The 22232-nt window shown below is 45.4% G+C and overlaps 1 long non-coding RNA gene across 1 annotated transcript; it reads right to left on the bottom strand.

Moving 5' to 3' along the window:
* Positions 1 to 2948: 2948 nt before the first annotated feature.
* Positions 2949 to 3617, bottom strand: LOC139831884 (uncharacterized). The gene is made up of 3 exons (XR_011746226.1): positions 3444 to 3617; positions 3244 to 3354; positions 2949 to 3160 (listed from the first exon to the last, which is right to left on the bottom strand). It is a non-coding gene; the product is annotated as an uncharacterized lncRNA (long non-coding RNA).
* Positions 3618 to 22232: the final 18615 nt, after the last annotated feature.

The following is a 22232-nucleotide window of genomic DNA, read 5'->3' as shown; positions in this document are numbered from 1 at the left end:
TGGACGTATCACACCCTCCAAAAGCCTACCATGCCGATCCCGCCTACTACCCGTACGCCGCGGACGGCAGTGGCCCGTACATGCCGTACCAGCCACCTCTGCTTCTCATGGCATCACCCCCAACTACGTGCCTCTGCCATATGCATCGACACCTGCACCGCCACCAAGCTGAGACCAATCTACGTTTCTCCAGGCCCTGAATAATTTTGTTGTCCAAGGTAACTCAGGTTTGGATTGGATCTTCGATACTGGTGCTTCCAGTCACATGTCTTCTTCGAATAATATGCTGTGAAATTTAACTTCCTCGCCTTTGTCTTCCATTACACTTGGCAACGGCTCTTCTATTCCAATTTATTCTATTGGCCAAACTCAAACTCCCACTTCCCAAAACCCCCTTCTTGTTCATGATGTTTTTGTTGCACCAGCTTCGAAAGTTTAATCTATGCTCGCCAACTCACACGTGATAATCTTATCTCCGTTGATTTTGATCCATTTGGTTTATCTATGAAGGACTAACTGACCAAGGTGGAGAACGCACGCTTCAATAGCTCCGGTGACCTCTACTATCTCAATGGAACTCCGGCCGCCGTTCAACCCACTTCCATGGCTGCCTCCGTCGATCTTTCTCATCATCGTCTCGACCACCCCCACATCGCCACTTTATCATCTATGCTTAGCGAGTTTGCAATTTCATGTAATGGAGAGAGTCATAATTCTTTAGTTTGTGAATCGTGTCAGCAAGGAAAACATGTTCGTCTTCCATTTAGTTCATCAAATTATGTTAGCACTTTTCCTTTCGAATTGTTACATTGTCATCTTTGGACATCACCCCACATATCTCTGGTTTCAAATATTATCTCATCCTATTAGATGATTTTACACACTTTGTTTGGACTTTTCCACTACGTAACAAATCCGATGTTCACTCTTATATTTCTCATTTTTGACGATATGTCGACATTCACTCTATGTTTCTCAATTTTCGACGATATGTCGACGTTCACCATGGCATTCTTCCTCGCTTCTCCTGCCCATACACTTCTCCTCAAATTGGAAAAGCAGAATGCTCCCTTCGCATTCTCAATGATATGGTTCGTACTCTTCTTGTTCACTCTTCAATGCCACCAAAATTTTGGACTGAAGCCTTGCGCACTGCTACCTATTTACTTAACATTCGCCATTCTAAAGCAAACCCAAAGTCTACTCCTTACTACTATTATCATTGCTTGTAATCCAAGTTAGGGTTAGCACTAGTTGGCCGGTTGTAACTCTATTAAATAATCAATCAATTGTGAGACAATTATAATCTTACAGGCAGATCAACATGCCCCCATGTCGCCGCCCGCCAGCTCCCAATAGCAGACCGGAGATCTCTACGGGCATGGCCCACACCATACGAAGATGAGGGTTGAGCCGTACAGAGCATCCAGTGTTATATGATTCAAATCATGACCCAAGCTCTTGAGTTTGATTGGACTTCCTCCATCACAAAAAAACATGGGTTAGAAGTTGGCCAAAGAGCCGGAGTATCAGTCTCAGTTTTACCAACGCTTGACAAAAGCTTGAAATGTTTTGGAACATGACTCAAATGCATGTATCACTGAACTTTTATTGACTAAAATACTACAGAACCACCTGTAATCGATGAAATTTAAAAATTTGAGTGAAATACCATTAAAATAAGAACATGGACAAAATCCGATAAAATTAACAATGGTACTGTGTTAATCTATGAGTTGGGCGTGATCGAATATTTGAGAATGACTATTCTGCAGGTCAAGTACATAGATTTGTGGAAGGTCGTTAACTAGGAATGTTCTGTTGGTACATTCTTTATAGTACTACAACTATTGAGGTTCGACCTATATATGAGGGTGTTGCCTAGCTCCTGTTCCCCATCTTCCCCATCTGGCTGCCTGTAACCACAGATAGCATTGCCCCAAAGCAAAGTATGTGTTCGGCATGTGATATGCTCCCGCACACCCTCTCTTAGAAGCTCTCTAATTAACCTAGCTAGCTCCATTATGCACCCACACATTCTTGGATGAATTATAAGTAGGTTGTTCTAGTCCTTTTAGGCAATATGCGTTTCATGAGCAACACGACGTACCCTGTTTACCTTTGGCGTGTCCTTATTGTTGCTGTTGTGATGGTCGTTAGGCCTCTGCATTCTAGCATTTTGGCATGTGCTTTGTATCACAGAGTTTAGTTAGTTAACTGGGTAGCTAATGACGTACGTTCGCTTGTAGGGTGGATGTGACATGCACTAGTAGAAAACAGGCCTTTTGTTCCGGGTGGTAAGGGCCTTTTGTCGCGGGCGGCCATCCGCGACAAGCAAGGCGCGACAAAAGGTAGGCCTTTTGTCGCGGGTCGCTTACGACCCGCGACATAAGGTCCACCACGTGGCAGTCGCGGGGCGCGCAGGGCACAGGCCCTTTTGTCGCGAGCGGTATTACCACCCGCGACAAAAGGCCCTCTACGTGGCGCGCGCACAACGCTGCTGCTTTAGGGTTTGAGGGGTGCAGCACCCCTCCCCCCCCGCCACCGACCGCCTGTTATTTCATTTTTTTCGTTCGAAAATAAAAGTTGCATATATTTGTATGCTACTAGAAGTTGTACACGTTCATTCATTATATATATATATATATAGATCGATCAAACAAATATTGGAAGCAAAAGTCGATTCCCCTTACACATATTCGTAGATTCCCTACATATATACATGGAGCTCACGATCGACAAGCGGTACTAACGACCGTCTATTTGGAGGTAGAGCATCTATTTGGACTAAACAAGCCTTTGTTGTTTATTACTTCTCTAACCAAAAGTCCCGCCAGTTCCTCCGCGATTCCTAGTGCGTGTTCCTTTGGTTGGAGTCTGTCCCGCATGAAGTCGACCTATATACGAAAATGAGATGAGTATGACTATATCAGTCTTGATAACGAAATATTGATGATAATAAATAAAGTTGTGAATGTTATTGCTTACGTCGAATTTATTTTTGTTCTGCTTCTCAGTGGTTAACATGCGAATGGACTCGCAAACGTAGTATCCACATAGATTCGTCCCTTGTGGCTGCTGGGGGCACGGTACAGGAGTAAATGTTAGCTTCTTTGCAAAGGTAATCTCCTTATGATGATTCTTCAAAGCTTGCCAAGCCCTGCCAGGCAAAAGAATGATTGAATGAGTGGATAATTAATTGATATCTCACGAAAGATAAAGCGCGGCGATGAAGGAAATTACACTTGGAGCAACTTCTGCAAGTCCTGGAACCCGTCCACGCCTCTACTCAGTGGGTCTTTTACTTCAACTATTCCCTTATCAGGTTGAATGTCTAGTAGAATCCAGTGGAAGCTGCACATGTTATGCATATACGTCAGGAATTACACTTAACATCGAGTAAGAAAAATTGAATGTGCATAAAAGATCATTAAGACTCTCACTCGTAGTTGTAAGGAAACAATATTGAATCACAGAAATATTGCTCCCCCAAAAACCTTAGTAGGTTTCCCCCCGTTTCTTCGCGTTTATGCTTCACCGTTTCAACATGTATTTTATCTGGGTCAATAAACCCAACATTGATAATATTATTACTTTTGCATTCACTGATCTTCAGTCTGCATAAGAGAACACATAAGATATAATGAGTATATATATGCAATGAAAACGAACATGAACTGAATGAAAATGAACTTATATGTAGTTAACAACTTACAAGCAATAGCAACTCATGAGAGATTTGTCGAGGGCATCTAGATTGAATAACTGCCAGAGTTCATTCATCTCAATATGGATCTCCTCCTTTCGGTAGTAATATTCCCATGGTATACTCGCCACGATGTACATTATGTTCTCCTTGCATGCATCAAGGTACCACTGATGCAAATTCCGCATATGTGTTGGCAGTTTATGCAGCTGCTCTCTGTTGACCAAGTCGGCCCCGTAGACAAATTTAGGAGCTATATCAGCAATGGGTAGTGCAACATCTACTGCAAGTAGCAATTCCTCCACGGTAACTGAACATGAAGCCGCTAGCCTTGCAGCTTCTTCCATATCGATACCACCATGTTCCTGGTACACCTTGGGAACATTAAGCACTTTGAGTGCTGGGATCGATTGTTTGGGCTGAGCACCGAGGAGGGGAACTTCCTTTCTCTTTTTGCCTTTTGTCGTTTGCTTGGCCTTGAGGGGTGCACTTGTTGAACTTGACTTTTTCTCAGCTGCAATTCTAGCTGATGATTTGCTCGTGCCAGCAATGTCCTTCTCCTTAGCCTTTTCATCCTTCTTTTGGTCAATTACCTTCGCAAGAGTGCGTGTATAGTCATCCTTCTTCTCGTGTAACTCATACTGCGATAGTGTGTTCAGAAAACTAGTAGCATATTCTATTTGCTTATCTGTGTATAGCTCTGGCGCTGGAGGTTTTGGCTTATGAAAAAAATCATAATTGTATTTCTTAACAATGGCATCATTTTCCTCCGGGGTACGATCGTAAGGACGGGGGGGAGGAACCTTTGGTACTTTTGGGAGGGGCGACATCTTGCGGACAGGACTCTTGAAACGCTTCCGGCTGGGTGCATTCCGAGTCTTAGTGGGCGGAGGCGGCGGCGCTGGAGATGGAGATGGACTACCGATGTCGTGGTCGACGTCGTACCCACGGGGTGATGGTGGCGACATGTGATCAGTAGGAGGAGGTGATGGTGGCCTGCGATCACCTGGAGGAGGTGATGGTGACCTGCTGGGACGACTGGTACTAGGTGCTACCCAGCCTGGCAGCCTGATGTTCTTCTTTTCCCAGAGAATGATTTCTCCCAGCACCTCTCTGAGTGTAAGCCCCCATCACCTCCAGGGATATCGAGCTCCAATGTCTCCCACGACGGGACAACTGAATCCACCCCGACACGAGCATAGCCAGCTGGAATCGGATTGCCATGCCATGTTGCCGGCTCACCTTCAGGTCCAAATGCCGGTAAGACATAGCCGACCGCCACCTTAACAGAAACCTTCCTGAACACCTCATGGAGATCACAAGGTGTTTGCTCCTTGATTCCATCCAAGGGGTCGCCAGGACCGGCATTTATCATCATCCGTGTAGGAGGGGCCTCCGAGTCGGCCACGCTGCTGTCTCGTCGCTGAGATATGTCAGCGGTATTATCTGGCGGGCGCTATCCTTTTAGTTCATTTATCTCCCGCTGCTGCTGCTGAAGCTCCCGCTGCTGCTGGTCAAGTCGGCGTTGGAACTCGGCCATCCGGTCATTCTGCACCTCCAGCTGGCGTTGTTTAGCTCTCGCTCGGCTTCTATAAGTCTCCGCGTCGGCCGGAAACCCAAGCGACCACGGAACACTAGGGCCGAAGCCTCTTGTTCGTCCTCCCTTCTCAGGATTACTGAGGACAAGCGTCAGCAAGTCTTTCTCTCTATTGGGAGCAAACTTTAGTTTTCCCGCCTTTATATCTGTCGTCACTTCAATCCATTTTTGCCTGGGTACCCTAACCCTGGTGTCACTTTCAACAATGTTCCCTGTCTTCATGTCATACTCACAGCCATGCGCGAGGAACCAATTTCGAGCCCTAGTGTCCCATCCTTCTCCCGTGGGTTCTGGAGTGATCCCGTTCAGCTCCATCTCAGCCTCTTGTGCATCCCACTTAGGCATGGCTACTCCGTAGCCCCCTCGCCCCGTATGATGGTGATATTTCTTTTCGCTTGCATTCTTCTTGTTTTTCGTTGACAGGTTCACAGCCTCCTCTGATTCTTTGTACCTCACAAATTCTTCCCAGTTATGCTCCTGCTTCGCTAGGTAGTTCTCGAATAATGGAGGCTTCTTGTCTTTCTTATAATTTTTCCATAACCGGTTCTTATACGCCCGGAAAAGTTCCCCCATCTTCTTAAGAGCCCATTTCTTCACTAGCGCCCGCTGCTTAGCATTCTCAGACTCCGATCCCAAATCTGGCAAAGTGAAATGTGCCATGAGGTCTCTGAAAAGTGTGTCTTTGTACCTATCGGCAACCTGATTTTCGGACACATTCTTGGTCTTGTTCCATTCTCTGACAGTGATCGGGATACGATCTCTAACCACAACTCCGCACTGATTTTTAAATGTCACTCCAACATTCGCGGGTACCACCGGTTGGCCTTCCGGTGATATAGCTTCAATTGTGAAGTGGTCTTTTTTGGTCAACTTCTTTGCCGGGCCTCGTTTCTCTATCTTATCTTCGGAGGCCTAAGAGAATACATATAGAATTGCATTAATGCCTCTATACTAATGCCTCAATACATATGTACATATAGAATTCCATTAATACCTCGTCATGACCGGAGCCGTCGGCTTCTCCGTCACCGGAGCCGTCGGCTTCTCCGTCACCGGAGCCGTCGGCTTCTCCATGACCGGAGCCGCGGGCTTCTCCATCACCGGAGTCGCGGTCTTCTCGGTCGGCTTCTGTACCATCGCGGATTATGTCCGCGAACATGTCTTCCTGTTCCAAGTCCCGTTCGAATGGATCCATTGTTTCTGCAAAATAATTAAATCGATAAGTACATGTTCTAACCCTAACCCTAATCAAACACAAACCAAACCCTAACCCTAATCGGCGACACGTGTTTGCGAGAGGGAGAGGGTGTCGGCGACGCGTGTTTGCGAGAGGCTCGGGTGTTCGCGAGAGGTAGAGGAGAGGGAGAGAGAGGGGAGTTGCGGCATCGAGTGATCGCGACAGGGAGAGGGAGCACGGGACGAGGGCGATTGCGCGAAAGGGAGAGGAGAGGGCCGGTGTCGGCGTCGGGGGTGTTCGCGAGAGGTAGAGGAGAGGGAGAGAGAGGGGAGTTGCGGCGTCGAGTGATCGCGAGAGGGAGAGGGAGCACGGGACGAGCGCGAGAGGGAGGGAGAGGAGAGGGTGTCGGCGTCGGGGGTGTTCGCGAGAGGGAGTCGTCCGCTAGGGCTAAATACATATAACTAAATACACTAAATAACTAACTAAATACACTAAATAACTAACTAAAGAGGGTTGCTCCGGTGCTCCCCCTAAACTAAGTTGAGGGGGCATATTTGTTTTTCTTTGTGTTGGGTCCATCGAAACCCATATCGAGCCCATCTATATATACCCACCTATATTGATACGGTATGTGCACGTCGCGTAAGGAAAAAACTAAAACAACTAAAACCTAAAAACTATTAAACTAACTATTAAACTAACTACTAATTATTACATAAAAACTAAAAGAACTAAAATAAGTAAAACCTAAAAACTATTAAACTAACTACTAATTATTACATAAAAACTAAAACTAAAACAATTACAAAAATTTATAAACTAAAACAAAATTACAGTAATTAAAAAAAGAAAAAAAAGTGCTCCGAGAGGCGGCGGCCAGGGCGCTACCTCTCTGTAGGGGCGAGGCGGCGGCCCGAGGGCGAGGCGGCGGCGGCCGACGGCGAGGCGAGGAGGCGGCGGCGGCCCGAGGCGATGCGACGCGCGCGGCGGCCGAGGGCGAGGCGAGGCGCGCGCGGCGGCCGAGGGCGAGGCGAGCGCGGCGGCGGCCAAGCGGCGAGGCGCGTCGGCGCCGGCGGCGGCGGGCAGAGGAGGACGTCGAGGAGGACGTCGAGGGCGCGGCGGCGCGTCGGCGGCGGCGGCGGCGGCGCTCCAAATTTTGGCAGCCTGGCGGCAAGGTGTAGCTAGGGTTGGCCTCCAGTTGCGGGTTGTGGCTTCGCCGCGACGCGCGGAGGTTTTTATACCTCGACCCCTTTTGTCGCGGGTGGTGGCTCAACCCGCGACAAAAGGCCCCCCTTTAATCGCGGGTTGAGCTACCACCCGCGACAAAAGGGAGGGTCTTTTGTCGCGGGTTGAGCCACCACCCGCGACAAAAGGGGGGTTTGGCCGATCTGTGGCACTGCGCATCCAACGGCTCCGGCCGTTTGAATCCAACGGCCTGGAGCCGTTGGACACGGATCAGCTCTGTTTTTTTTCTTTTTTCTTTTTTTCTTTTTTCTTTTTTCTTATTTCAATAACTTTTAAATGGTAAATCAAATAGAAAAGTGTTATATATGAAAATTTGTCAGAAAAATACAATGAACATGAATATGACATCCATATAACTATTTGCATCTCACAACGAACATAGACGTTTGTAGCCGTGGCTTACACATGCCTCTCCACGTGTCGCCGCCTCTTCCACGCGCCTCGCCCCGTCGCTGCCGGCGTGCGACATGTTTAGCCGTGGCTTACACGTGCCTCACCACGTGTTGCCGCCTCTTCCACGCTCCTCGCCCCGTCGCTGCCGGCGTGCGACGTGTGTAGCCGTGGCTTACACGTGTCGCCGCCTCTTCCACGCTCCTCGCCCCGTCGCTGCCCGCGTGCGCTATATAGAGCGACGAGTGCGGGCGCAACCACACGTCTCCACCGCCTCTGCTCATTCATCTCCGGGATGCCTCCACGTCGTCGAGGGGCGTCCGGTTTCCGTGGCGTTTGAGTGCGTCCGAGCGGTAGGTTCTACGCCGAGATACGCGCCGGTGGCTTCCGCCTCACCCTCGGCACGTACAACACACCGGAGCTGGCGGCGCGCGCTTACGATGCGGCGGCGTGGCGTTTTCGGCGGCCACGGCGCGACATGAACTTCCCGGATGTTGAATCGCCAGAGGAGGCAGAGTTCCTCGCGCCACCGCAGTGCCTCGTCGACGACGAGGACCGTCGACGGCACCGCCAGGTGCAGCGCAGGATCGCCATCGCCGAGCACGACGAGCAGTTGATGCGCCAGTGGAGGGCGCAGTTCCCCAACGATGTCGACAACACCGACGCGTTCTTCGCTATCCTTAGGGCACAACGCAGGTCCAACAGGCGCCACCGTCGGACCATCGCCAACTTCGAGCTCGAGAACCCGAATACAACTTGGACCGAAGACGACCCTCGGTGGGATGACATTTGGACGGAGACAACCTCCGACGACGACTGAGACTAGACTAGTAATTTATCTATTTTATTGTAATTTCAATAAAGTCGTTGTCGGTTCTATTAGTTTAAATTTAGTTTATAAAGTCGTTGACGGTTGTTTGTTCAATAAAGTGGTTGACATGAAATTTATTACGACTGAACTGAAATTAAAGTACAGAGCTCAACTGAAAATTAAGATACATGGCCAGATTCGAATGTTGGAGCCATTCAATCATAGTCGTGCCTAGCCCTATAATACTCGCCACTGTAGTCATCATAGTCGCCGACGCCATCGTCGCTAGCATCGGGGTCGCGGTTGTCCAACCTCGGCGGGTGAGCACGCGTGGGCTGGGATTGAGGGTAGCACAGGCGGGGGCCACGATAGGCCAGGACGCTCTGGAGAGTCCGGCCGCGCCACCACATCCGACGGCCGGCCTCGTTGAAGTTCGAAGGAGGCGGGCCGTCCTCCTCGTACCTGGCAACCGCCCTCTCACGCCGATTGATGAAGAAGCTGTCCCAAGTCGGGCTGTAGTTGGGATGCCACTGGGGATTCCTCCGCTGCTCAGGCGTGAGCTCAAAATAGTAGTGGTTCGTGATGGCCATCTCGCGTGGCACACCAAGAGGGATAGGAGGGACTGGTACGCCTCCGACGCTCAGCAACCAGCCGGTCGGGACGCGGTAGCCGGGCGGGCAGGGGTAGTTCGAGGCGCAAAGCGCCTCCGCCTCCCGGGGTGTTAGACATACGATGGAAGCCATGGGAGAGAGTGATGAGGTTTGCAGATATGAGTCCAAGCCTACATATATATAGTGGAAAAATGGCGGGAATGCGGGAAGAAAATAGGCGGGAACGAAGTGGCGCGCGAAACTTTCATCCCGGGTGGAGGCTCAAACCGCGACAAAAGACTGGGGGAGGCTTATCTAGGAGGGCCTTTTGTCACGGTTGGTGGCTGCAACCGCGACTAAAGTTGTCGGCATGATAAGGATGTGTCGGTAACCTTTTGTCACGGTTGGTGGCTGCAACCGCGACTAAAGGTGTCGGCAGGATAAGGACGCGTGGGTGGACGCACTGCTCGATGAGATAAAGCATGTAGCGCACGACGGCCTGTCGAAGGATTAAGACAAAGTAGAAGCGGTGCCGTTCCTATAAAAGGAGCATCGATACGCCTTGCCAAGCAGATCAACAAGCCAAGCACATTTTCATTCCCATGGATGAAGGAAAGGGTTGGGAAATCTCCCGTGGCGCAGCTTCTCGAAGATGTCGTTGGTGCACACGCCCTACGGCATCTTCGGAAGCTGCTCCTCGGAAAAATTTCCATGCAAGCCCATGAAAGACTCCGTCTCCTCTAACAGTGTTGGGGAAAGGGTTCTCATTATTACATAAATGTAGAGATTGTCTTGGGAACTATATATGAAGAATACATTATTACATCGCCATCTAGTGTTGTGATCTTCTACGCCGTAGCCATGGAGAATCTTCATCATTTAGCAATATGCTTGGGTCAATTTTCACCGTGAAGGGCGGAATTTCTTTAAACTTATTATAATCTTCTGACATGTCTGTCTTGTCATCCACTCCCACGATGTTTCTTTTCCCCGAAAGAACTATGTGGCGCTTTGGCTCCTCGGTTGATGTATTCTTTTGTTGATTTCTTTTTCTTGATTTGCTAGACATGTCCTTCACGTAGAAAACTTGAGCCACCTCGTTGGCTAGGACAAAAGGCTCGTCCAGGTACGCAAGATTGTTGGGATCCACTGTTATCATACCGTACTTATCGTCAATATGTATAGCGCTGAGCTTCACCCATTTGCACCGAAACAAAGGGACCTTAAAAGTGGGACCATAGTCAAGTTCCCATATCTCCTCTATGTATCCATAATATGTGGTGGTCTGCCCATTCTCGTCTTTTGCATCGAAGCGGACACCGCTGTTTTGGTTGGTGCTCTTTTTATCTTGGTCGATCGTGTAAAATGTATTCTCATTTATCTCGTACCCTTGGAATGTACATATGTTTGAAGATGGTAACCTGGCCAACAAGTACAGCTGTTCCACAACAGATGGGTCATTAATGAGATGTCTTTGCAACCAACTGCCGAAGGTATTCATGTGTTGACGTGTAATCAAGGACTTGGGCTGGCCCGGGTTTATTTCTCGTAAAACATTCTTATGTTTCTCGATGTACGGAGCCACCAAGCTGGAATTGTATAGAACTGTGTAGTGTGCTTGATTGAAAGAAATCTTGTCCCTCCACACCGTTGCTTTCCTTCCTAGTGTGCCTTTTCCAGTCAGCCTCCCCTCATACCGAGATTCAGGAACACCAATCGGCTTAAGGTCAGGAAGAAAGTCAACACAAAACTCAATGACCTCCTCAGTTCCGTAGCCCTTTGAGATACTTCCTTCCGGCCTAGCTCGGTTATGAACATATTTCTTTAAGACTCCCATGAACCTCTCGAAGGGGAACATATTGTGTAGAAATACAGGACCGAGAATTCTAATCTCTTCAACTAGGTGAACGAGGAGGTGCGTCATAATATTGAAGAAGGATGGTGGGAACAACAACTCGAAGCTGACAAGACATTGGACCACATCTTCCTGTAATCCTGACAAAGTTTCTGGATCCATTACCTTCTGAGAAATTGCGTTGAGGAATGCACATATCTTCACAATGGCTAGTCGAACATTTTCTGGTAGAAGTCCCCTCAATGCAATCGGAAGCAATTGTGTCATAAGCACGTGACAGTCATGGGACTTCAGGTTCTGGAATTTTTTCTCCTTCATATTTACTATCCCCTTTATATTCGACGAGAAACCAGACGGAACCTTGATACTGAATAGGGCTTCAAAAAAGATCTCCTTCTCTTGTTTGGTAAGAGCGTAGCTGGCAGGCCCTACAAACTGCCCTGGATGATTGCCGTTTCGTCCTTTATGAAGTTCCTGGTCCTCCCGTGCTTCTGGTGTATCTTTTGTCTTTCCATACACGCCCAGAAAACCTAGAATATTCACACAAAGATTCTTGGTCAGGTGCATCACATCGATTGCAGAGCGGACTTCCAGGACTTTCCAATATTCTAGCTCCCAAAAAATATATTTCTTCTTCCACATGGGCGCGTGTCCGTCATCGTCTTTCGGAACAGGTCGACTGCCTGGACCCTTTCCAAAGATAACATTTAAATCCTTGACCATGTCAAATATATCAGCACCACTACGGGAGACAGGCTTCGGACGGCGGTCTGCCTCGCCATCGAAATGCTTGCCTTTTTTCCTTAAGGGATGCTTGCGCGGAAGGAAACGACGATTGAACGGGTAAACAACTTTTCTGCTTTTTCCCAAATATTTACTTTCAGTCTCATCTAAACAGTGTGTGCATGCATTGTATCCTTTGTTCGTCTGTCCTGAAATGTTACTGAGAGCAGGCCAATCATTGATGGTTACGAATAGCAACGCTCGTAGGTCAAATTCTTGCTCCGTGTGCTCATCCCACACACGTATACCTGGTTTGGCCCACAACTCCAAAAGTTCATCGACTAATGGCCTTAGGTACACATCAATGTCGTTGCCCGGTTGCTTTGGGTCTTGGATAAGCACTGGCATCATAATGAACTTCCGCATCATGCACAACCAAGGAGGAAGGTTGTAGATACATAGAGTCACGGGCCAGGTCTTGTGGATCGCAGCTCTGCTCCCCAAAAGGATTCATGCCATCTGTACTTAGACCAAAGTATAAGTTCCTTGCCTCACCTGCAAAATCCGGGAACTCTCTCCCGATGTTTCTCCACTGCCGACCATCAGCGGGGTGACTCAACATCGTGTCTTTCTTACGTTCTTCCATGTGCCATCGCAACAACTTGGCATGCTCTTTGTTTCTGAACAAACGTTTCAACCGTGGTATTATTGGAGCATACCACATCACCTTCGCAGGAACCCTCTTCCTGGGTGGCTCGCCCTCAACATCACCAGGGTCATCTTTTCTGATCTTATACCGCAATGCACCACATATCGGACATTTATTCAAATTCTCGTACTTCTCACCGCGGTAGAGGATACAGTCATTAATGCATGCATGTATCTTCTGCACATCTAATCCTAGAGGGCAGACAAGCTTCTTTGCTTCATATGTACTGACGGGCAATTCATTATTTCTTGGAAACAGCTTCTTTAATATTATCATCAATTTCTCAAATCCCGAGTCAGTCACACCGACCTCTGCCTTCCATTTCAGCAATTCCAATATGCTACCCAGCTTTCTATGCCCATCTTCACAACCTGGGTACTACAATTTGTGGTGGTCCTCTAACATCTTGTCGAACTGCAACCTCTCCTTATCCGTGCCACGTCTCTTCTTGCATCAGAAATGGCCCGACGAAGATCATCATCAACAGGATCATCTGATGCCTGTTCTTCACCTCCTTCTTCTTCATTGTCGTCCATTGCGGTATCAAAGCATTCAGAGAACATAGATCGGTACTGGTCATCATTATCTTCTTCCTCATCGCCGTCTTCCATCATAACCCCTTCTTCTCCGTGCTTGGTCCAAACATTATAGCTGGACATGAATCCAAACCGAAGCAGGTGGCTCTTAATGTCTCTTGAGCAAGAGTAATCCTTCTCGTTCTTACATTTTAGACATGGACAGCACATAAAACCTTGCTTCGACTTGTTGGCCTCGGCCACAAGCAGGAAAGAATTCACGCCCTCTCTGAAAGCGGGAGCACATCGGTTACCGTACATCCATGGATGACTCATCTGCATCATAAGTACAATTATATATGTATCAGATGCAATCACCTTGCTAAAATTAGTATTGTACGGACTATGCATATATATATAGTCGAGAAAATAGTAGCTAACCTTTTAGGATCAAAAAGAGGAGAAATCTTATCAAATAAAACCAAGTGGCATCCCTCTCACAAGCATTCCATCAAACACCTCTTGTGCACATGTAGAAAAAATGAGCTAGCATACACCTCCACCTTCACCACCAAGGAAAAAATGAGGTGGGGGGTGGCTGGCTGCTTCTATATATATAGGCATGGACATTTTGTCGCGGGCCGTATTACGACCCGCGACAAAAGGGTGCCGACAGGAAGGCGCCAGCTCAGACCCCTTTTTTGTCGCGGGTCGTAATACGGCCCGCGACAAAAGGGCGCGACAAAAGGCCCTGCCCGCTCCACATGGTTTCGGGGCGACGTGGCCAGGCAATTTGTCGCGGGTGCAGGCGCGCCCGCGACAAAAGGCTCCCACGGAAGCTCTGTTTTCCACTAGTGATGCGTAAAGCTGACTATGTTCGTCGATCAACTATGCTGAGAAGGCCTCTTCCTTTATTGGTTATTGCTCATTGGCACGTACTAACTCCTATTAACAATTTGCAGATGGAGATATGATTCTGCAAAGCTTTAAGGAATAACAACTAATTTCACTCACTTTACACTGCAAAAGGCAAACCTCTTTTCTGTTCCCGATAATGCGGGCCAGCAGCCAGATCGATCACCTGCGTATATGTTGGTAGTAACCATGTTCCAGGCATGCATGCTTATCTACCAGGCCATACGGATCACGCTTGAACGCTGTTGCATGTGAGGTGCTCCTGCTTCGGGTATCAAACTCAGGCTGGAATCGCAAGCAACTTGCATAGTAACATTCCCTTCGTATTAAGATAAGGGCGACTCTTCTTGCTATCAGCTCCAATAATGTCAACTTAATTCCATTGGAAGCACCCATTTTTTTATGATCGCGGTATGGATAAATTCTTGTACAATACGGAGTATTATATACTTGAGAGACACCATCAAGGTACGTATGATTCCAACCTATGGTGTGCTTGCTAGTGGTGGAATATTTGGAAATCATTTCACCAAAGGGCACATGGCTAAATCACAAGAGCTCAATCCTACAAGAGAATGTCGTTGGACAAAAAATATAGTCATTCGACAGTTTGATTATTCTTTGTTGAAATCTAAGTTATGAGCATCAGGATCAATGAAAGAGGATTTTATTCGGTTGCGCATGTGTACACCACTTTGCACGCGCATCAAAGACAATGTATGTTGTCTAAACGATTCTATTTTTCTGAAGGACAAAATTGCCATTTCTAGCAAGTTTACTCACAGGTTAGTGCAAATGCGCCAAGGAGCCAAAATGGTATCCCATGCCCTTTTTTTTTTTGAAAAATCCGCAATAATCCCATTGGTTTATAGCAATGGAAATAAAAGTTACCTAGTGTCCATTTAAGACGGGCTGCGGACACTAAATTAACCTGGGTCATCTATGCCTAAAAAGTCCACCTTCGGGTTAGCATTCGCACCCCTTTCAGTATTAAGTTGCAAACAACAGACAATTGCATTAAGTATGGTGCGTAATGTAATCAACACAAATATCCTTAGACAAAGCATTGATGTTTTATCCCTAGTGGCAACAGCACATCCACAATCTTAGAACTTTCTGTCACTGTCCCAGATTCAATGGAGGCATGAACCCACTATCGAGCATAAATACTCCCTCTTGGAGTCACAAGTATCAACTTGGCCAGAGCCTCTACTAGCAACGGAGAGCATGCAAGATCATAAACAACACATATATGATAGATTGATAATCAACTTGACATAGTATTCCATATTCATCGAATCCCAACAAACACAACATGTAACATTACAAATAGATGATCTTGATCATGATAGGCAGCTCACAAGATCTAACATGATAGCACTAGAGGAGAAGACAACCATCTAGCTACTGCTATGGACCCATAGTCCAATGATGAACTACTCACACATCAGTCCGGAGGCGATCATGGTGATGAAGAGTACTCCGGGAGATGATTCCCCTCTCCGGCAGGGTGCCGGAGGCGATCTCCTGAATCCCCGAGATGGGATTGGCGGCGGCGGTGGCTCTGGAACTATTTTCGTATCGTGGCTCTCGGTGTTAGGGTTTTCGCGATGGAGAGTTTAAGTAGGCGAAAGGGCAGAGTCGGAGGGCTAACGAGGGGCCCACACCACAGGCCGGCGCGGGCCCCTCCTTGGCCGCGCCGCCCTGTGGTTTGGCCACCTCGCGGCCCCACTTCGTATGCTCTTCGGTCTTCTGGAAGCTCCGTGGAAAAATAAGTCCCTGGGCGTTGATTTCGTCCAATTCCGGGAATATTTCCTTTGTAGGATTTCTGATACCAAAAACAACACAAAACAGAAACTGGCTCTTCGGCATCTTGTCAATAGGTTAGTGCCGGAAAATGCATAATAATGATGTAAAGTGTGTATAAAACATGTGAGTATTGTCATAAAACTAGCATGGAACATAAGAAATTATAGATACATTTGAGACGTATCAAGCATCCCCAAGCTTAGTTCCTACTCGCCCTCGAGTAGGTAAACGATAACAAAGATAATTTCTGAAGTGACATGCTATCATAATCTTGATCAATACTATTATAAAGCATATGAGATGAATGAAGTGATTCGAAGCAATGTTAAAGACAATGAATAAACAACTGAATCATATAACAAAGACTTTTCATGAATAGTACTTTCAAGACAAGCATCAATGAGAGTTGCATAGGAGTTAACTCATAAAGCAATAGATTCTTAGTAGAAAGTTTTGAAGCAACACAAAGGAAGATATAAGTTTCAGCAGTTGCTCTCAACTTCAACATGTATATCTCATGGATAATTGTCAACACAAAGTAATATGATGAATGCAAATAAGCAAGTATGTAGGAACCAATGCACACAGTTGACACAAGTGTTTGCTTCTCAGATAGAAAGAAGTAGGTAAACTGACTCAACATAAAGTAGAAGAAAGGAAAGAAGTAGGCAAACTGACTCAACATAAAGTAGAAGAAAGGCCTTTCGCAGAGGGAAGCATGGATTACTATTTTTGTGCTAGAGCTTTTATTTTTGAAAACATAGAAACAATTTTGTCAACGGTAGTAATAATTCATATGTGTTATGCATAAGACATCCTATAAGTTGCAAGCCTCATGCATAGAATACCAATAGTGCTCGCACCTTGTCCTAATTAGCTTGGATTTACATGGATTATCATTGCATAACATATGTTTCAACCAAGTGTCACAAAGGGGTACCTCTATGCCGCCTGTACAAAGGTCTAAGGAGAAAGTTCGCATTGGATTTCTCGCTTTTGATTATTCTCAACTTAGACATCCATACTGGGACAACATAGAAAACAGATAATGGACTCCTCTTTAATGCATAAGCATTCAACAACAGATAATATTCTCAGAAGAGATTGAGGATTGATGTCCAAACTGAAACTTCCACCATGATTCATGGCTTTAGTTAGCGGCCCAATGTTCTTCTCTAACAATATGCATACTCAAACCATTTGATCATGATAAATCACCCTTACTTCAGACAAGACGAACATGCATAGCAACTCACTTGATATTCAACAAAGGTGTAAAAGTTGATGGCGTCCCCAGAAACATGGTTACCGCTCAACAAGCAACTTATAAGAAATAAGATACATAAGCTACATATTCTTTACCACAATAGTTTTTAAGCTATTTTCCCATGAGCTATATATTGCAAAGACAAAGAATGAAATTTTAAAGGTAGCACTCAAGTAATTTATTTTGGAATGGCAGAGAAATACCATGTAGTAGGTAGGTATGGTGGACACAAATGGCATAGTTTTTGGCTCAAGGATTTTGGATGCACGAGAAGTATTCCCTCTCAATACAAGGCTTTGGGCTAGCAAGGTTGTTTGAAGCAAACACAAATATGAACCGGTACAACAAAACTTACATAAGAACATATTGCAAGCATTATAAGACTCTACACTGTCTTCCTTGTTGTTCAAACACCTCACCAGAAAATATCTAGACTTTAGAGAGACCAATCATGCAAACCAAATTTCAACAAGCTCTACAGTAGTTCTCCATTAATAGGTGCAAAGTACATGATGCAAGAGCTTAAACATGATCTATTTGAGCACAACGATTGCCAAGTATCAAATTATTCAAGACATTATACCAATTACCACATGAAGCATTTTCTGTTTCCAACCAAATAACAATGAACGAAGCAGTTTCAACCTTCACCATGAATATTAAAAGTAAAGCTAAGAACACATGTGTTCATATGCAACAGCGGAGTGTGTCTCTCTCCCAAACAAAGAATGCTAGGATCCGATTTTATTCAAACAAAAAAAACATACAAACGCTCCAAGTAAAGCACATAAGATGTGACGGAATAAAAATATAGTTTCACTAGAGGTGACATGATAAGTTGTCGATGAAGAAGGGGATGCCTTGGGCATCCCCAAGCTTAGATGCTTGAGTCTTCTTGAAATATGCAGGGATGAACCACGGGGGCATCCCCAAGCTTAGAGTTTTCACTCTTCTTGATCATATTGTATCATCCTCCTCTCTTGATCCTTGAAAACTTCCTCCACACCAAACTCAAAACAAACTCATTAGAGGGTTAGTGCATAATCAAAAATTCACATATTCAGAGGTGACATAATCATTCTTAACACTTCTAGACATTGCACAAAGCTACTGAAAGTTAATGGAACAAAGAAATCCATCCAACATAGCAAAACAGGCAATGCGAAATAAAAGGCAGAATCTGTCAAAACAGGTCAGTCCGTAAAGACGAATTTTTTAGGGCACTTAACTTGCTCAGATGAAAAAGCTCAAATTGAACGAAAGTTGCGTACATATATGAGGATCACGCACGTAAATTGGCAGATTTTGATTTTTCTGAGTTACCTACAGAGGGGGCTACTCAATTTCGTGACAGCAAGAAATCTGTTTCTGCGCAGTAATCCAAATCTAGTATCAACCTTATTATCAAAGACTTTACTTGGCACAACAATGCAATAAAATAAAGATAAGGAGAGGTTGCTACAGTAGTAACAACTTCCAAGACTCAAATATAAAATAAAAGTGCAGAAGTAAAATAGTGGCTTGTCTCCCATAAGCGCTTTTCTTTAACGTCTTTCAGCTAGGCGCAGAAAGTGTATATCAAGTATTATCAAGAGATGAAGCATCAACAGAGGGGTTTGGAGTTTTCTCAACTATGCATTGTATCTTGTCTATGTAAGTTTCAGAGGCTCCTCTTTTATTACTTTTAGGCTTACTATCCTCCTCAAATAAATTTTCCAGAACAATCCAATCAAAATTCTTTTCTAGTGCCTCGCACATTCCTAAGAGCTTGCAAGGTATTGGTGCTTTAATCTCCCCCTCACAATTGACTTTATTAGTGTACTTTAGTCTATCTTTCTCCATCTTTTCAAGGGTATTTGAAAAATTGGTGTAAAAGCCAAGCATCTTATGTTTAATAAAGACTTTTCTAGCTTCTCTAGCTACATCACCGAATTCTTTAAGAAGGGTTTCTAAAAAAATTCTTTCTTTCTCCTTCTTTCATATCACAGAGTGTAAGAAACATATGTTGCATTATAGGGTTGAGATTAACAAATCTAGCTTCCAACATGTGTACTAAAGAGGCAGTAGAAATTTCATAAGTAGGAGCAAGTTCTACCAAGTGTCTATCTTCAAAATCTTCAACCATACTAACATGAGTGAAAAATGCTTCTATATTATCTCTTCCAATGATAGACCCTTGTCCTACCGGTATATCTTTCAGAGTGAACTTAGGAGGAAACATGATGAAATAAACAAAAGATAAATGAAGTAAATGCAAGTAACTAATTTTTTTGTATTTTTGATATAGAGAACGCAAACAAGACGGTAAATAAAGTAAAGCAAGTAACTAATTTTTTTATTTTTAATATAGAAAGTAAACAAAGCAGTAAAATAAAATGAAGTAAAGCAAGACAAAAACAAAGTAAAGAGATTGGATGTGGGAGACTCCCCTTGCAGCGTGTCTTGATCTCCCCGGCAACGGCGCCAGAAAACAGTCTTGATGACGCATGAAGCACACGTCCGTTGGGAACCCCAAGAGGAAGGTGTGATGCGTACAACAGCAAGTTTTCCCTCAGTAAGAAACCAAGGTTATCGAACCAGTAGGAGTCAAGGGCCACGTGAAGGTCGTTGGTGACGGAGTGTAGTGCGGCGCAACACCAGAGATTCCGGCGCCAACGTGGAACCTGCACAACATAATCAAAATACTTTGCCCCAACTTAACAGTGAGGTTGTCAATCTCACCGGCTTGCTGTAAACAAAGGATTAAACGTATGGTGTGGAAAATGATGTTTGTTTGCAATGAGCAGCAGAGAACAATGATTGCAGTAGATTGTATTCAGATGTAAAAGAATGGACCGGGGTCCACAGTTCACTAGTGGTGTTTCTCCAATAAGAAATAGCATGTTGGGTGAACAAATTACAGTTGGGCAATTGAAAAATAGAGAGGGCATAACAATGCACATACATATCATGATGACTAATATGAGATTTACTTAGGGCATTACGACAAAGTACATAGACCGCTATCCAGCATGCATCTATGCCTAAAAAGTCCACCTTCGGGTTAGCATCCGCGCCCCTTCCAGTATTAAGTTGCAAACAACAGACAATTGCATTAAGTATGGTGCGTAATGTAATCAACACAAATATCCTTAGACAAAGCATTGATGTTTTATCCCTAGTGGCAACAGCACATCCACAACCTTAGAACTTTGTGTCACTGTCCCAGATTCAATGGAGGCATGAACCCACTACCGAGCATAAATACTCCCTCTTGGAGTCACAAGTATCAACTTGGCCAGAGCCTCTACTAGCAACGGAGAGCATGCAAGATCATAAACAACACATATATGATAGATTGATAATCAACTTGACATAGTATTCCATATTCATCGGATCCCAACAAACACAACATGTAGCATTACAAATAGATGATCTTGATCATGATAGGCAGCTCACAAGATCTAACATGATAGCACAAGAGGAGAAGACAACCATCTAGCTACTGCTATGGACCCATAGTCCAAGGATAAACTACTCACACATCAGTCCGGAGGCGATCATGGTGATGAAGAGTCCTCCGGGAGATGATTCCCCTCTCCGGCAGGGTGCCGGAGGCGATCTCCTGAATCCCCCGAGATGGGATTGGTGGCGGCGGTGTCTCTGGAACTATTTCCGTATTGTGGCTCTCGGTGATAGGGTTTTCGCGATGGAGAGTTTAAGTAGGCGGAAGGGCAGAGTCGGAGGGCTGACGAAGGGCCCACACCACAGGCCGGCGCGGGCCCCTCCTTGGCCGCGCCGCCCTGTGGTTTGGACGCCTCGCGGCCCTACTTCGTATGCTCTTCGTTCTTCTGGAAGCTCCGTGGAAAAATAAGACCCTGGGCGTTGATTTCGTCCAATTCCGAGAATATTTCCTTTGTAGGATTTCTGAAACCAAAAACAACACAAAACAGAAACTGGCTCTTCGGCATCTTGTCAATAGGTTAGTGCCGGAAAATGCATAATAATGATGTAAAGTGTGTATAAAACATGTGAGTATTGTCATAAAACTAGCATGGAACATAAGAAATTATAGATACATTTGAGACGTATCATAGCTCAGTGGCTTGGCGCATTTTGGTCCCGTTGGGCCATTTTCATTCATTTCTCACCATATTTTCAACCCAAATAACACAAAGGAATAGTAAATAATAAGGTTGTAATAAAATAATGTTAAATTCCTTATTATACCCAATTAACAAAATATACGATAAAGTTCACATGCAAATAAAATTCATAATCAAACAAATAAAATTTCTGAAAATAAAGAAGAACACAATACATAACTGAAGAGCTAACATTCCATGCGATGACTACTCCTCATCCCCCTCATGATGTGAGAATGCCCACGGATACTCAATAATATCCGCTTGTAGAAGAACGGATATGTGTCTGTCACGGACCTGAGTGTTCTCACACGTTGTTGCCCCTAACGGTGGCTCAACCAACTCACCCTCAAACTGCCGCCCTTGGTCATGGAGGCTGTCATCACGCTCTTGCTCAACGATCATGTTGTGCATGATCACACAAGTAGTCATCACCTCATACATGGTCTAAATTCCATAAACAAGATAATATGGCTTGTCGTATGCATTGACATTGATCTCATAGCTGACAACATGAGCGTTGCCTTCTACAAGCCTTGAGAATACCGGAGAGCGATGTAACATGTTAATGTCATTGTGGAAACCAGCCATGCCAAAGGAAGAGTGTCAAATCCACATATCATGTCATGCCATTGCCTCAAGAATGATCGCCCAGCCCTTGATGCCCGCTATACTGCCCCTGCCATGTAAATAGAGAGTTTTCCACTCCTAATGCATGCAATCTATGCTTCCGATCATTCCCGAAACCATATTGCATCATTGATCAACGGCGGTTGGGTAGTGCCGACAACAGTTGACT

The sequence above is a fragment of the Lolium perenne genome, chromosome 1 (assembly GCF_019359855.2).
Source record: "Lolium perenne isolate Kyuss_39 chromosome 1, Kyuss_2.0, whole genome shotgun sequence".
Classification (NCBI taxonomy): domain Eukaryota; kingdom Viridiplantae; phylum Streptophyta; class Magnoliopsida; order Poales; family Poaceae; genus Lolium; species Lolium perenne.
Note: the sequence above shows the minus strand (reverse complement) of the source record. Positions and strands in the feature narration are given on the sequence as shown.